Here is a 14,622-nt window from a genome sequence, read left to right as displayed (position 1 = left end):
ATTGTGTTCTTGGTGGAGCTTTTACTTGTGGTTTTGTTTTGTTTTGTTCTTTGAATCTGGTTGGAAAACCCCTTTTAGTAATTCCTGGAGTGGGGGTTTTCTAATGATCAATTCCCTCATCTTTTCTGTATCTGTGAATGTTTTTATTTCTCCTTCGTATTTGAAGGATAGCTTTGATGGGTATAGTATTCTTGGCTGAAGGTTCCTCTCTTTCAGGACTTAAATATTGGGGTCCACTCTCTTCTAGCTTGTAGAGTTTCTGCTGAGAAATCTGATGATAATCTAATAGGCCTTCCTTTTTATGTTGTACTCTTCTTTTCCGTGGCTGCCTTGACAATTTTTTCTTTGTCAGTGGTTTGTGTCATCTTCATTATGATGTGCCTTGGAGTGGGTTTGTAGGGGTTAAGAAAACTTGGTGTTCTGTTTGCTTCTTGAATTTGAGGCTTTAGTTCTTTCCACAGGCTTGGGAATTTTTCATCTATTATTTGTTTGAGTATATTCTCCATTCCATTTTCTTTCTCTTCTCCCTCTGATATACCTATTATTCTTATGTTATTCTTTCTGATGGAGTCAGACAATTCCTGTAGGGCTTTCTCGTTTTTTATTATTTTTGAGTCTCTTTCTTCTTCTCTCTGTTGTGCCTCAAGTTGCTTGTCTTCTATTTCACTAATCCTACCTTCTATCTGGGCTGTTCTATTAGCTAAGCTTGTTACCTCGTTTTTCATCTTGTGAATTGAGTTTTTCATTTGTTTGATTTGTTTTTATAGTTTCAATTTTCTTGGTAATATATTCTTTGTGATCGTTGAGTTGTTTTCTGATCTCCCTAAATTGCCTTTCTGTGTTTTCTTGTATATCTCTGAGTATTTTTAAGATTTCTATTTTAAATTCTCTGTCATTTGGCTCCAAGGCTTCCAATATGTTAAATCTTTTCTCCATAGATTTTTCCACATCTATTTGTGTTACCTCTCTATCTTTTGTATCCATAATATTCGATTTTCTTTTTCTTATTGGCATCTGAGGGTGGTGTTGTTGATAGCACTAATTAGAATTAATAAAGAATAAAAAGTAAAAAAAAAAAAAAAAAGGAAAACACCCCACACAAAAAAAACCCAGTAATGATTTAGTATTTCCCCCTTTTTTTCTTTCTTCTCTTCCCCTCCTCTCCCCTCCTTAGGGAAATCTCGTGATGACCTGTGAATTATATTATGCTAAATGGAACAAAAACTGCCTATAACAGAGGGCCTGATTTGGGGTGAAGAGTTCAAGGGGCAAAAAAGGAGTAGGGACCTACTAAATGCAAAAAAAAAAAAGGAGAAAATCTTAGACAAGCATAAAATGATTTGCTTGTAAGTGATGGTCAACTAAGAGATATAATGAGAGGGATAAGAGGGAAACAGAAAAAAGGAGAAAAAAGATAATAATTAAAGAAGAGAAAAAAAATAAAAATAATAAGTAAAAATCTGTTGTATTAAGTGGAGCGAAGACTAAATACAATGGAGACCTTGGGTTGGGAGGAATGCTAGTGAGTTAAAAATCAATGTAAAAAGTACCCAAAATGCCACAAAAACAAACAAAATAAACCAAAAACAAAAGCAAAAAAAGAAAAAAAAAAGGAAAAAAAAACCCACAAAAAACTTGAGTCCCAAATTAAATAATTTGTTCGTGATTGAGGATTGAATGGGAGGAAAAGTAAAAGGAGAAAAGAAGAAACGAATAGAAAGGAAAAAAATAAGAAAAAGAGAAAAACGAAGGAAGAGAAAAAGGAAAAGAAAAAAAAAAAAAACCAAAAGGGGAGGGAGTGAGAGGTAAGTGTTTTGGAGTGTAACCCTAAAGGGGAGTAAGGATGAGGAAAAGAAATAAAATGTAATACTCATGGGTAATGTAGTTCAAGAAAAGGGAAGCATAAGATGGGAAGAGAATAAAAGGACCGAGGTGGAGGAAATAGAAATAATAATAATAAAGGCAATAAGATAGAAGAAACAAACAACAACAATGAAAAATTAGTGGAACAAGTTATAAAGTCTGTGGATTTTTCTTGATTTTGAGAGGTTAACTTCTTCCTTTTTCTTTTCTCTCCATCTTCCTGGTTGGTGACTCTGTACCCCAGGCTCTGCCCCTGTGTCACGCTTAGGTAGGGATTTGCAGTTGATGGGATTCTATGGCAATGTCATATAATTGGCTTTAGTCTCATTGGTAGTCAAGGCTTGTTGGCGTTTGCAGGGTCCAACAATGAGAGAGTTTGCTTTCCTGGAGTCTCTCTCCTAGTCTCCCCTTCCTGAATTAGCAGCCTGGTGATCCAGCTATGAGGCTGCCACTGCTACTGCCTGGGGAGTAAGAGGCTCAAAGAGCTGGGAAATTCCCACTCTATCCCCAGTCAGCGCAAGACTCTGGGTAAGGCTCTGGCAGTCAGAGCCTCCAGCGTAATCAGGTGGGGCTGGGAGACAATTGTTGTCAAGGTGACTGTTCAGCGCCTAGCATTTGTTGCACTCCCCGGGTAAAACAAACACTGGAGACGTTTGGAGAGTTTCAGACAAAGTTTTATGGCCAAGAGAAAAAGAAAAAAACAAACCTGCGCAGGGGTGAGCTCAGGTGGCAGTCACCAGAGTCACACCGAGCGCCTACAGTCTAGGGGTTTTTATAGCCTAGCAAGCAAGCGGTTCATACAGAAGCTGATTTTGCGTTTAGCAATTGGCTCCCCCAAATTAAATTTTAGTCACGTGCCTTAGTAACCAGTCATACAGTTGAAAGCCCCCAGCTGGAAATGTCCCTATCTATCCTCTAGGATGTGGTTACATTAATCATCTTAGGAGTTTTTACGACTTCCTTATCTCAAGGACTCATCAGTTCCTAGTCATCCTGGGAGTCTAACGACTTCCCTATCTCAAGGACTCATCAGTTCCTAGTCATCCTGGGAGTCTAACGACTTCCCTATCTCAAGGACTCATCAGTTCCTAGTCATCCTGGGAATGAGCTGTACTTACTAGACTAGTTCCTTTGGAGTTATTTCTAAAGCCCATTAATGTATTTTATGACCTTTATTCGAATGTCACAGCATTCAGTTGGACCACTCAACCCAGGCTTTCCACACTTTGTAGCCTGTTTTGGCTGGGAAGAAGAGGCACTAGTCACTGCTTGCTGTATAGATCTTAATATCTGCCAAGTCCCACTTGTTAGCATATATCCCTGAATATGGAGGCTCTGACAATCAGAAGTTTCCCCCGCCCCGTTAGCGAGATACACTAAAACATATCATGCCTCTTGTCTTGGATCACTGAACTGAGAGAGATTTTATCAATTAGAGCCCCATGGGTGAGCAGATTTTGTGGGTTAAGCTAATTTCAGTGATTGGATCCACAGCTGTGCTCCAGAAAGTATTTCAGGCTGCCCATGCACCCCTCCCCCAATGCTTGGTTGTTAGCTTGAATGGCTGGGTGAGGTGCCCCGCCCATGGAGAGAATCTCTGGAGTAGGGAAGACAGCCTTGGCGCCTCTCCCGCTCGCCTTGCCGCTGGCGGCTGGGGTGCACTGGGCGCGTGGGAGAATGGGGCACTCTGGGTGTGCGGGCAAGTGGGGTGCTCTTGGTGCGTGGGCGAGTGGGACGTTCAGGGCACGTGAGCGAATGGGGTGCTCTAGGCACTCCGGTGGCTGGGGACTCTCACTCGCAGTGCGCGGGCCGCTGGGGACGCTGGCAGTGCAAGGGAGCTTGCTCTGCGACCGGACCGCGGCATGGGGCGCACGCGGTTTCTCACGGCACGCCGGCGGCTGCTCGCAGTGCCCAGGCTGCCGCTCCCCGAGTGTGGGCGGGCAGTTGCACGCGTGGGATGACTCACCACAGGTGTACTCCCTCCTCGGCTTGAATGAACGTCCGTGCGGTAGTTAGCATCCTCCACACCCTCAGCTCTGACCCATCTCTCAGATTCAAGTGATAACAGTCCTTTCGTTTTCAGTGTGTGTGGAACTCCGGAATGCTCCGAGGATAAATTTTACTGTTTCTAGTTGATAAATTTGTTGAGATTTTGGGGAGATCTGTCAGACGCGCTGCTCACGGCGCCATTTCTGTGACGTCACTCTTGAATTTATTTTTATCCTTCTTGCTTAGATGTGTTGCCTGTAGGCAGCATACAGTTGGATTTTCTTTTTTAATCCATTCTGCTACTCTGTGTTTTTTTTTATTGGTGACATTTAGTGTAATTACATTTACATTTAGTGTAATTATTGACACTTGTGGGTTCCCTATTGAGATTTTATAAATTGCTTTCTGTTAGTTTTGTATCTTGATTCTTCTCTTTTGTTTTTCTATGCTTTGTTTTTGTTTGGTTGTATTCCATACTTCTTTCCTCTGTTGCTATCTTTTTTAAGTCATGTGCTTCATTGGTGGTTTTTTCAAGGGTGGTTACCATTAAGTAATGAAAAGTGTTCCTACCCTGTTCATTATAGTACACTATCTTGTGAGTACTTCTGCACTCCATGGTCCTTTGCTACTGTTAATCTCCATCCTCCCCCCCCCCCCCCCTTTTCTTTGTTTTTGTTGTCACAGTTTAAATTTGGTTTTATTGTGTTCTTGGTGGAGCTTTTACTTGTGGTTTTGTTTTGTTTTGTTCTTTGAATCTGGTTGGAAAACCCCTTTTAGTAATTCCTGGAGTGGGGGTTTTCTAATGATCAATTCCCTCATCTTTTCTGTATCTGTGAATGTTTTTATTTCTCCTTCGTATTTGAAGGATAGCTTTGATGGGTATAGTATTCTTGGCTGAAGGTTCCTCTCTTTCAGGACTTAAATATTGGGGTCCACTCTCTTCTAGCTTGTAGAATTTCTGTTGAGAAATCTGATGATAATCTAATAGGCCTTTCTTTATATGTTGTATTCTTCTTTTCCCTGGCTGCCTGAGAATTTTTTATTTGTAGTTAGTTTGTGCCAATTTCATTATGATGTGCCTTGGAGTAGGTTTGTTGGGGTTAAGAAAACTCGGTGTTCTGTTTGCTTCTTGAATTTGAGGCTTTAATTCTTTCCACAGGCTTGGAAAGTTCTGGATTATTTGTTTCAATATGTTCTCCATTCCATTTTCTCTCTCTTCTCCCTCTGATATACCTATTATTCTCATGTTAGTCTTTTTTTTTTTTTTTATTCTTTTTTTTTTATTTTGCATTTTTCTGAAGCTGGAAACAGGGAGAGACAGTCAGACAGACTCCTGCATGTGTCCGACCGGGATCCACCCAGCATGCCCACCATGGGGCCACGCTCTGCCCACCAGGGGGTGATGCTCTGCCCATCCTGGGCGTCGCCATGTTGCGACCAGAGCCACTCTAGCGCCTGGGGCAGAGGCCAAGGAGCCATCCCCAGCACCCGGGCCATCTTTGCTCCAATGGAGCCTTGGCTGCGGGAGGGGAAGAGAGAGACAGAGAGGAAGGTGCAGCGGAGGGGTGGAGAAGCAAATGGGCGCTTCTCCTGTGTGCCCTGGCCGGGAATCGAACCCGGGTCCTCTGCACGCTAGGCTGACGCTCTACCGCTGAGCCAACCGGCCAGGGCTCATGTTAGTCTTTTTGATGGAGTCAGACAATTTCTGTAGGGCCTTCTCATTTTTTTAAATTTTTGAGTCTCTTTCTTCTTCTCTCTGTTGTGCTTCAAGTTGCTTGTCTTCTATTTCACTAATCCTACCTTCTATCTGGCCTGTTCTATTAGCTAAGCTTGTTACCTCGTTTTTCAGTTTGTGAATTGAGTTTTTCGTTTCTGTTTGATTTGTTTTTATAGTTTCAGTTTCATTGGTGATATATTCTTTGTGTTCATTGAGTTGTTTTCTGATCTCCCTAAATTGCCTTTCTGTGTTTTCTTGTATATTTCTGACTCTTTTTAGGATTTTTATTTTAAATTCTCTGTCATTTAGCTCCAAGGTTTCCAATATATTAATTTTTTTCTCCATAGATATTTCCTCATCTATCTGTGCTACCTCTCTGTCTCTTGTATCCATGATATTCGATTTCCTTTTCCTTAACGGCATCAGAGGGTGGTTTTGTTGATAGTACTTCGTGTTCAGTGTGGTACTTCTAGACGCTCCAAGGATAGATTTTTCTCTCTCTGGTTGAAGAACTTGTTGAAATTTTTGGGATATTTATCGTTATCGCTCTTCATGGCGCCATTTCTCTGACATCAACTTTTCTGTTTTTTAGAGAGAGAGAGAGAGAGAGAAAAGCATCAACTTGTTCCACTTAGTTGTGCACTCACTGGTTGCTTCTTGTGCATACACTAACTAGAGATTGAACCTGTCACTTTGGTCTACCAGGACAAATATTGAGCCACTGAGTCACCTGGCTGGGACCCCTCCCTTATTTTTAAAACCTCTGCTCAGATCTCATCTGATCACCAGAACCTGTTCTGACTGCCCTACTTAAATATCACACAGACATGGTTTTAAACAGCCTTAGTTTCTTCCATAGCACTTTATTTCTCAGATATTTATGTGTTGGGGTCTGTGTCCTTCCACTGGAATACAGGCTTTTTGAGGGTGGGGACTTGATTGGTGCATGGCAGAATGTCCACCACCTAAATGTGCAGGGCATGTGGCAGGTTATTGCCGTCAGAGTCCTGACTGGACAAGAATAAGTGAGCCTTATGGTTCAGATGAGGACAGTATGACCGGGGAGGGTCAGTGACTGCTCTGCTTGTGTCTGTGTGGTCTTCATTCTTTCTGTCTCATAGACAGAAGAAAGGATTTTTCTGTAGTCCTAAGAGCAGGCTGTGGGTGACTTTCTAGGTATAAACTGGTCATGATGATTTTGAGGCGAGGATGACTCTGTACCAGGTGCTCTGCTGAACAGAAACAGCAACTAACCCTAAGTAGTGGGTCCCCGTATCGTCCCCAGGTTAGGCATTAGTGAGTGCGTGATGGAGGCCTAGAGAAGTTCACTTGTCCAAGGTCGGGCTGCTGGGGAGCATTAGGGCTGGGATTTGGATGCACCAGCTGCATATTTATGGTACTAACTGCTCTGTCCTGCCTCTTCTCCCACAGGCATTTGCATCAAGTGTGGGCTTGGTATCTACGGAGCAAGGCAAGTGTGCCAGCAATGGGGAGCCTATATCATACTGATTGCTTCACCTGTGACTCCTGTGGTAGGTAACCTCTTTCTGGCCCCTCTCGCACCGTGGACCACCTAGGAAAGAGAGAAAGAGAGAGAGAAACATCGATTTGTTGTTCCACTTATTTATGCATTCATTGGTTGATTCTTGTATGTACCCTGACTGGGGTTTGAACATGCAACCTTGTTGTATCGGGAAAATGCTCTAACCAATATAGCTACCTGGCCAGGGCCTTTAATATTTTATTTTATAAAAGTATGATACAGGCACAGTGTTAAGTCAAATCATTTTGAAAAGTTGTTTTTGCAACAACAGAAAAACACTTATCTTTCCATTATTGTAGGAGTTTCTCATGCGTCTTGGATAAAATTTCTTGGTTGATTATGTGTGATGTAAATTCTTTACCTAATCTAATTGTACTTCATTACTTTCTAAATGAAGTCTTCTGATGAAAAGAAATTCTTTATAGTGTAATGAATCTTTGTTTATAAGTGTTGGTTTTGATGTCCTCTCCTTGAAATCTTTGTAGTCTCATGCTTTAGACATCTGGTTTTATTTTGTAAGCATGTTAGACATGCCTACACTATATTATGCATCTAATATTTCCACTACCTGATATCTTTTGAACTCCTATTATTTAATGTTTCTCCTCTCTCTTGGTCGCGATTCTTGTTTACTCATGTTTTGTAATTTTTGATTGTGGGAGTATGCCTGTGAGAATTCATCATGGTCTTTATTGATGGTGCATTTCCCCAGGGAATGTTTGAATACTTTATATTAAGAAAGTTTTAAACTTGAATGGGGGATAATGTATCAATATTTTTTCTTTAATGAGTATTCTATTTTTTTATGTGGAGAAGGGGAGATAGTGAGACAGACTCTCCTGCATGTGCCCAGACTGGGATCCACCCGGCAACCTTGTTGGGGGCCAATGCTCTAATCAATCAAGCTATGCTTAGCACCCAGAGTTGATTTTTGAACCAGTTGAGCTACTGGCAGCCAGAGGGGAAGAAAGAGAGAAAGGGGAGAGGGAGAGGAAGGGAAGCAGATGGTTGTTTTTCATGTGTGCCCTGACCGGGAATGTCTGCATGCCAGGTTGACACTCTATCCACTGAAACAACCTGCCCAGGTCTTATGAATATTCATGTATACTTAAGGATTGTTATTCTTGCAAGATGTTAAAATATGGTCATTAATCTTTCTGATGCACAAATTATCTAAACTTTGGCCAGTGGAAGTCTTTTCCATTGGCTTCTGTGCCCTTTGACATGTCCCCATCGTTCTTTGACCATTTCTTATCTCTGTCACGTTTTACGTTTGTTTTTGTTTTCAAGCACAATTTTTATATAGTATAGCAAACAAATATTAAACATATAGTAGAAAGATTTTGGATAAGTGTACATATTTGTACAACTCACACCTCTAAACAACACAGAGATTTTTTTTTTTAGTGATAGGAAGGGAGGCAGAGACAGACTCCTGCATGTGCCCCCACTGAGATCCACTCGGCAAGCCCTCTAGGGGCGATGCTCTGACTGTCTGGGGCTGTTGCTTTGTTGCTCTGCACCTGAGCCATTTTCTTAGTGCCTGTGGTGGAGGCCATGGGGCCATTCTCAGTGCCTAGGGCTAACTTTTTTGAGCCAGGTTGAGCCATGGCTGTGGATGGGGGGGGGGGTTGCTGAGAGAGAGAGAAAGAAGGGAGAGGGGGAGGGGTGGTGAGCAGATGGTCACATCTCTTATCTGCCCTGCCTGGGAATTTAACCTGGAATATCCATATGCCAGGGTGACACTCAACCACTGAGCTAAATGGCCAGAGCCCATACAGTATTTATGATCTAAGTTTTTTGCCCATAAGGATTATTCAAGTTGCCTCAAATGGCAGGATTTCCACCTTTTCATGGTTGAGTCATACTCCATTGTAGATATGTACTCCATTCAATCATCGATGGACACAGGTTATTTCCATGTCTTGGGTGCTGTGACTAACGATGCTGTGAACAGGGGGTGCAGATATATTTTAAAATAGTTTTTATTTCCTTTGGATATGTACCTAGAAGTGGAGTTGCTAGATCACAAGTTAGTTTTATTTATATATTTTTCAAAAACATTATACGGTCTTCCATAGTGACTGCAACAATTCACATTCCCACCGCCAGCACACAAGGGTTATTTTCTCCACATTCTCCTCAGCACTAATCTCCCAGCCTTGGCTTGTGCTGCTTTGGGGGTGAGTGGGGAGGGGTGTCCCTGCCCTGGCTGTTCCTTCCCTGCACACTGTAACACGAAAGGCCCGTGACCTCCCTCCTCACATGGCAGAACTTGCTGGTTTCTAACACAGCCGGAATCACGTTCGTTCGGTTTACATGAGGCCCGGGAATGTCTACCACTCTCACCAGAAGCGGTGAATGAGCTGGTGTGAATTGTGCATGGGTCCCCAGCCACACTCTCTGCCCCTAGGTTTCTGGGGTTGCTCCAGGACCTCAAGGAAGCAGGTCTGGAAGCCAAAGGTAAGGTGGCCAAAAGCTGCTGACAGCTGAATCTCCTCAGAAAGCCCAACCCTGAGCCATTGGTGCCAGGGAAGGAGGACATGGGCCAGAGTCGTGGGCAAACACAGCCTTGGCCAGTCTCGGGTGGGTGAGCCTGATAGCCAGGCTCCCAGCCTTGGTCTCTAGCCCCCCACACAGTGATCTGAGGGGACTGAGGTCCCCTCTGGGCGAGAGGCAGCAGTCCTTCAGGAGTCCCCAGTTTGGGACTTGGGTTCAATTTGTGTGCCTATATCGTGCGTGCCCAGGCCATGGAGATTTTTGGGACCCTGGACTTTTGGTATTAAAACCAACATAGACCCCAGATAAACGTGCATGAATGGCCACCTCACATCAGGACGTTCTGGGTCCTGGCCCTTTCCGTCAGTGTGAGGGTTCTCTCCCAGACTCCCCTCTCTGGGGAAGAACGCTGTCCTGTTGGGTTTCTGGCCCAGGGCCCTGCTTCCAGCTGACTGTGCCCAGGATGCACGGCTGTTTTCTGGCTCCCGGGAAGCACTCAGAAACCCCTTTCTTCCAGCTGGAGAAAGGGACCCACAGGCCCCTTTGTTACAGGGGTGCCCGAGTCTCAGAGCAAACACCTGGGGGCGGGTTCTGTACTGTCCTCTCTCCCTCAGAGAGGGCTGCCAGGCACTGAAAGTTCATCACCATAGTGAACATGTGTTCAAGAAAGGTTACCGGCCACAGTGAGACCCGGGCTGTGCATTACCTCGGGCCGCTCTTGGTTGCTCACATATGGGAATCTCTGGAACATGTCGCAGATGGCCTGTCTCAGGAAACTAGAGTGTGTGGTCCTGGGACCAGATCAGACTGTGTTTAGGTGAAGGCCCCAGGCAGCAAAAGATAATAAGACTCCACCTGTCTGCTTGTTGCTTTCTCCACCAAGAAGCTGCTCCTTCTTATCTGGCTTCTAGGGGCCTCCAGTGGGTGATAGACCATCTTGCCATAAAGGATCTTGGCCCGATCAGTTCAGTTCCTTGGTCCAGAATTATTGTGTTGAGGTCTCTCCTCAGACCTTCATGGGCTCACAGCCTGAATTATACACACCCACCCAAGATAAATGGACACACAGACACACTCACCGCCCCCAACACACTCATAGAAACACACTGATACCCCAGAACACAGGTCTTTACAATACAGTCAAATCAAACCCAAGGTGTAAGAGAGCTGAAGTCAGGAACGTGTACAAACCCAAACACACAGTTAAACACTGACAGGCGCAGCCCTGAACCTCCCTCTGACCCTGTGCACCTCCGTGACCTCGTACCTCGTACACGACCTCCTGTCCATCCCCGTGGCCGCATCCTGGCCTCCAGGCCCTCCAGGGGCCCTTAGCAGGAAAGGTGGTGCTAGGCTGTTCAAGACAGACACTCAGAGGGGATGGATCCGGGGTGCTAGCGGCTTGGAGTCACCTCCCTTCTGGGTGGCGCGGTGCTCAGACTCATCGCAGCCCATGAGTCAGAGTGAAGCCCCTGAGCTCCCAACCACTTGGGGTGCAGTTGCAGAATTTAAATATATACTCGCAGCCTCTTATTGGAAAGTTGTTACTTAAATGTTGCTTTAAAAAGTCCCAAACCCAATAAAAACAACTAAGGAAGAAATCCTGTAGATTATGATATATGAGGAATGGCAAACATAGTGCCTATAGAAATGAAACCTGGTTAATTACAGTGTATCTGGCATGAAGGCATTGTGTTCCTTGTTTAACTATGAGGAATAATACATAAAGGCATAACATTTAGAAAATAAGTTTGAAAAATGAGAGAAATTTCAATGGAAATTTTACTAAAGCAAGGTTTGGACACATGAGTGGGAAATATGCAGGAAAGCAAATACTAGAGGTGAGAGGAAAATGACATTGTGAATATTTTTGTATATGGGCAAATAAAAATCAAGTTACAAACACTTAGGTATAATGTAGTCACAATCTACCTAGTCACAGAGAATAAATTACTTCTTCAAGATTTTAAGAGCTTGTTTGTAAACACAGAACTAGTCGGGTTTTCTGAATTAGGTTCTAAGGACACACTTGCTAATGTATCATGTCTAAAAAGTCCAACTTTAAAATTCTGCTTCAGTTCACTGATAAGGAAACCTTGCTGAGGAGCTGTGTGTGCAGAGCAGAGGAAGCTCGGGGTTCTGCAGGACCTGATGTGCAGTGTGAGAAAATAACGGAGAGGTGAGCTCTGGGAAAGAGCTCGGTGAAACCGGGTGGTAGAAAGAGCTGAACCCTTGGAGACGGAGCGGAGCTAGTCAGAGGCAGGAGGAGGGCAAGTCACAAAAGCCAAAGGAAGGTCCAGGCAGTGTGTGAAGGAGCCTCGAAGGTGAGCCAGCGTCTGGGACTGAGTCTTGGAAAGGGACACCGAGGACATCCTGTGGGCAGCAGCGATTCCCAAAGAGGTTCTACCTGCGGGAGTGGTTCAGAGGACCCGGAGAGCATCAGAGGGTGGATCTCAGCTCCCGGAAACCAAGCATCTATAAAAAGGTTTGAGTCAGGAGCATCCCCTTCATAATATCAAAATAAGTTACTAGACTCTTACTGAGGTATCACTGAAAATATCTTGGACTTATTAAGTGTTTTTGCTGGGGGCAATCAGGCAAGAAATCAGTCTTTATCATTTGTCTTATGCTTCTATGCACAGGATTAGAAGTGGTGACTGTTTTGGTTTAAAATAGGCTAGTTCTCCACTGCCAAAAGAATGTTTTGCTAGTCTTCCTCATTTCTCACCAGTCTCCTCAGATTTGTGGTCAATTTTAAACCATGTGGTACTATGTCGAACACAAATTAACAAACTTTTAAATTGGTTTCCTTGAAGATGACCTTAATTTTAGTTTGCGCCTTACGACCTAACATTAAACAAAAAGGAAATTACAGGGTCCTATTTTGTCAATTATAGGTAAAAATGTAAGCCAATGAAAACAGTCTTGCTTGACCAGGCGGTGGCGCAGTGGATAGAGTGTCGGACTGGGATGAAGAGGGCCCAGGTTTGAGACCCTGAGGTCGCAAGCTTGAGCCCTGGCTTATCTGGTTTTAGCAAAGCTCACCAGCTTGGACCCAAGGTCACTGCCTTGAGCAAGGGGTTACTCAGTCTGCTGAAGGCCCTCAGTCAAGGCACATATGAGAAAGCAATCACTGAACAACTAAGGTGTCGCAAAGAAAAACTGATGATTGATGCTTCTCATCTCTCTCCGTTCCTGTCTTTCTGTCTCTATCTATCCCTCTCTCTGACTCTCTCTCTGTCTCTGTAAAAGAAAAAAAGAAAGAAAAAAAGTCTTACTGTGCGCTGGTATGGTGGGTCAGTGGATAGTGTCGTTTTTGCTTGCTGAGGTCCTGTGATTGACCGCGTCAGGGTCCAGATGAGAAAAACTGTGCCTGACTCCCCACCTGCTCTTGACATGAGAAGTCAGAGCTCAGGGTTCCAGTTTGCAGGCAGACTGCATTCTCTTCATAGTCCTTGGGACACCAAAGGTCAGGGCAGGAGGGATCGGGCTTACCTGGTCTTCAGACCCTGTGCATCCTGGGGAAGGGGCGCCAGTTGCAGGGTGTGTCTTTCCAGATGAATTCACCCCGCAGGCAGGTGTGTATCAAGACTGAGAGTTCCCTTGTTTTAAAAGAAAGTATCATTCTGGGCCAGGAGCACACCAGGTTGCAGTCAGGGGAGCCAGTTCAGGCATACTTCATTGGGGCGGGCAGGCAGCCTGTGTTGTTTGTGAGTGTTCAGGGGTCCCCCTCACCACACCCAGTCGGCACTCCCAGACTCACCTTCCTAGGAGGCCGTGCTGCTGGGTTTAGTCTGTTCAGTCTTGAGCTGCCTGGCCCAGCTGGGCTGACGGAAGTGTTTCAGTGGGGTTTCCCGACATCTGACCAGTCTGGCCTCTTTTATCTTTCGTTAGGGCAGGGAGATGGCAGTAGATCTGGATGCCCTGTGTTCTGCAAGGACGGGGGGAAAGCGAGTGTTGAGAAGTCCCTCCCCGGAGCCTTGACATCCAGCTGCTCTTTCTCCACATCCCCATGAGCTCACCGCTGCCTCCAGAAAGGCTGCGGGAACACAGTCTTCACCCGGCTAGACGCTGAAGGCCAGCCAAGCTGCAGAGCTCAACAACTGCCCTCTGAGTGCCTAGGACCTCAGAGACCAGGGTGACTTGCCCCAGAGGTGTCCCTGCCTTCCCCAGCTTCCAAGCTCCAAAACCTTACAGCAGGTTTTCGCCTCTCCTCCCACTGCCACGTCCCCCATGCAGAGTCTTTGCTTTGCCAGAGGCCCTGGTCACTGTCCACTGGGGGGCTGGTTAGGGGAGTGCGGTGTGTCCCAGGCACAGGGTAAGTCTCCTTTTCTGAATGAGGGGGACTGTGCTTGGCCACATGGAGGCAAGGAGTCTGCAGGGAAAGATGCCCTGAGTTTATCAGCCCAGCTACCCCTTTGTAATGGAGCTTAGATGGCCTGTATGGACTCAAAGGAGGTTGGTACAATTTCTCTGGCCTGTGCACTAATGCTAAAGAAGGGCATCCACTGGGTGACACGGGCCAGATGCCCAGACAGCTGAGGACTTGCTGCGGAGATGGGTCTTCTTGGGTCACTGGAGGGCTCACGAGGATTACTTGGAGTTGCTGTCTGCTATGGTGTCATTCCTGTTCCTGGCAGGTGCTCAACAGGCTGATCTTCTAGAGGGTTGTGTGACCAGTGGCAAGGACTCCTGGCCCTGGGCACAGTTGCACGCTGTCTCAGGACAGGGATTTTGGTGGGAAAAGGGGGGAGGGGTGGGTGCTCCATCTCCCCAGGGGTCTGGAGGCCATAGAAGGGCCTGAAGGGGGCTGTGGGCTAGAGGAGGAGTGAAGGGCAGGGCCAGGGTGGAGGAGAGGAGAGGAAGCAGGACGGGGGGGGGGGAAGGGTTCGTGGGCCACCGAGTGGTTCTGTGGAGGCTGCCGGGCTTGTAGCATTTCATGGGAGTAGGGGGCCTGCTGGGGAGAAGTGGGAACTTGGTTTGGTGAGGTGGGGGAGCTTGGGGAGACCAA

At 45.5% G+C, this 14,622-nt stretch overlaps 1 pseudogene; it reads left to right on the top strand.

The window, feature by feature from the left end:
* The window catches only part of LOC136381464 (Wilms tumor protein 1-interacting protein-like), a 39,987-nt pseudogene extending 26,360 nt beyond the window's left edge, over positions 1-13,627 (top strand).
* Positions 13,628-14,622: the final 995 nt, after the last annotated feature.

This window comes from Saccopteryx leptura, chromosome 9 (assembly GCF_036850995.1).
Source record: "Saccopteryx leptura isolate mSacLep1 chromosome 9, mSacLep1_pri_phased_curated, whole genome shotgun sequence".
In the NCBI taxonomy this organism is placed as follows: domain Eukaryota; kingdom Metazoa; phylum Chordata; class Mammalia; order Chiroptera; family Emballonuridae; genus Saccopteryx; species Saccopteryx leptura.
The sequence above is the reverse complement of the archived record's forward strand: the minus strand, read 5'-3'. Positions and strand labels throughout refer to the sequence as shown.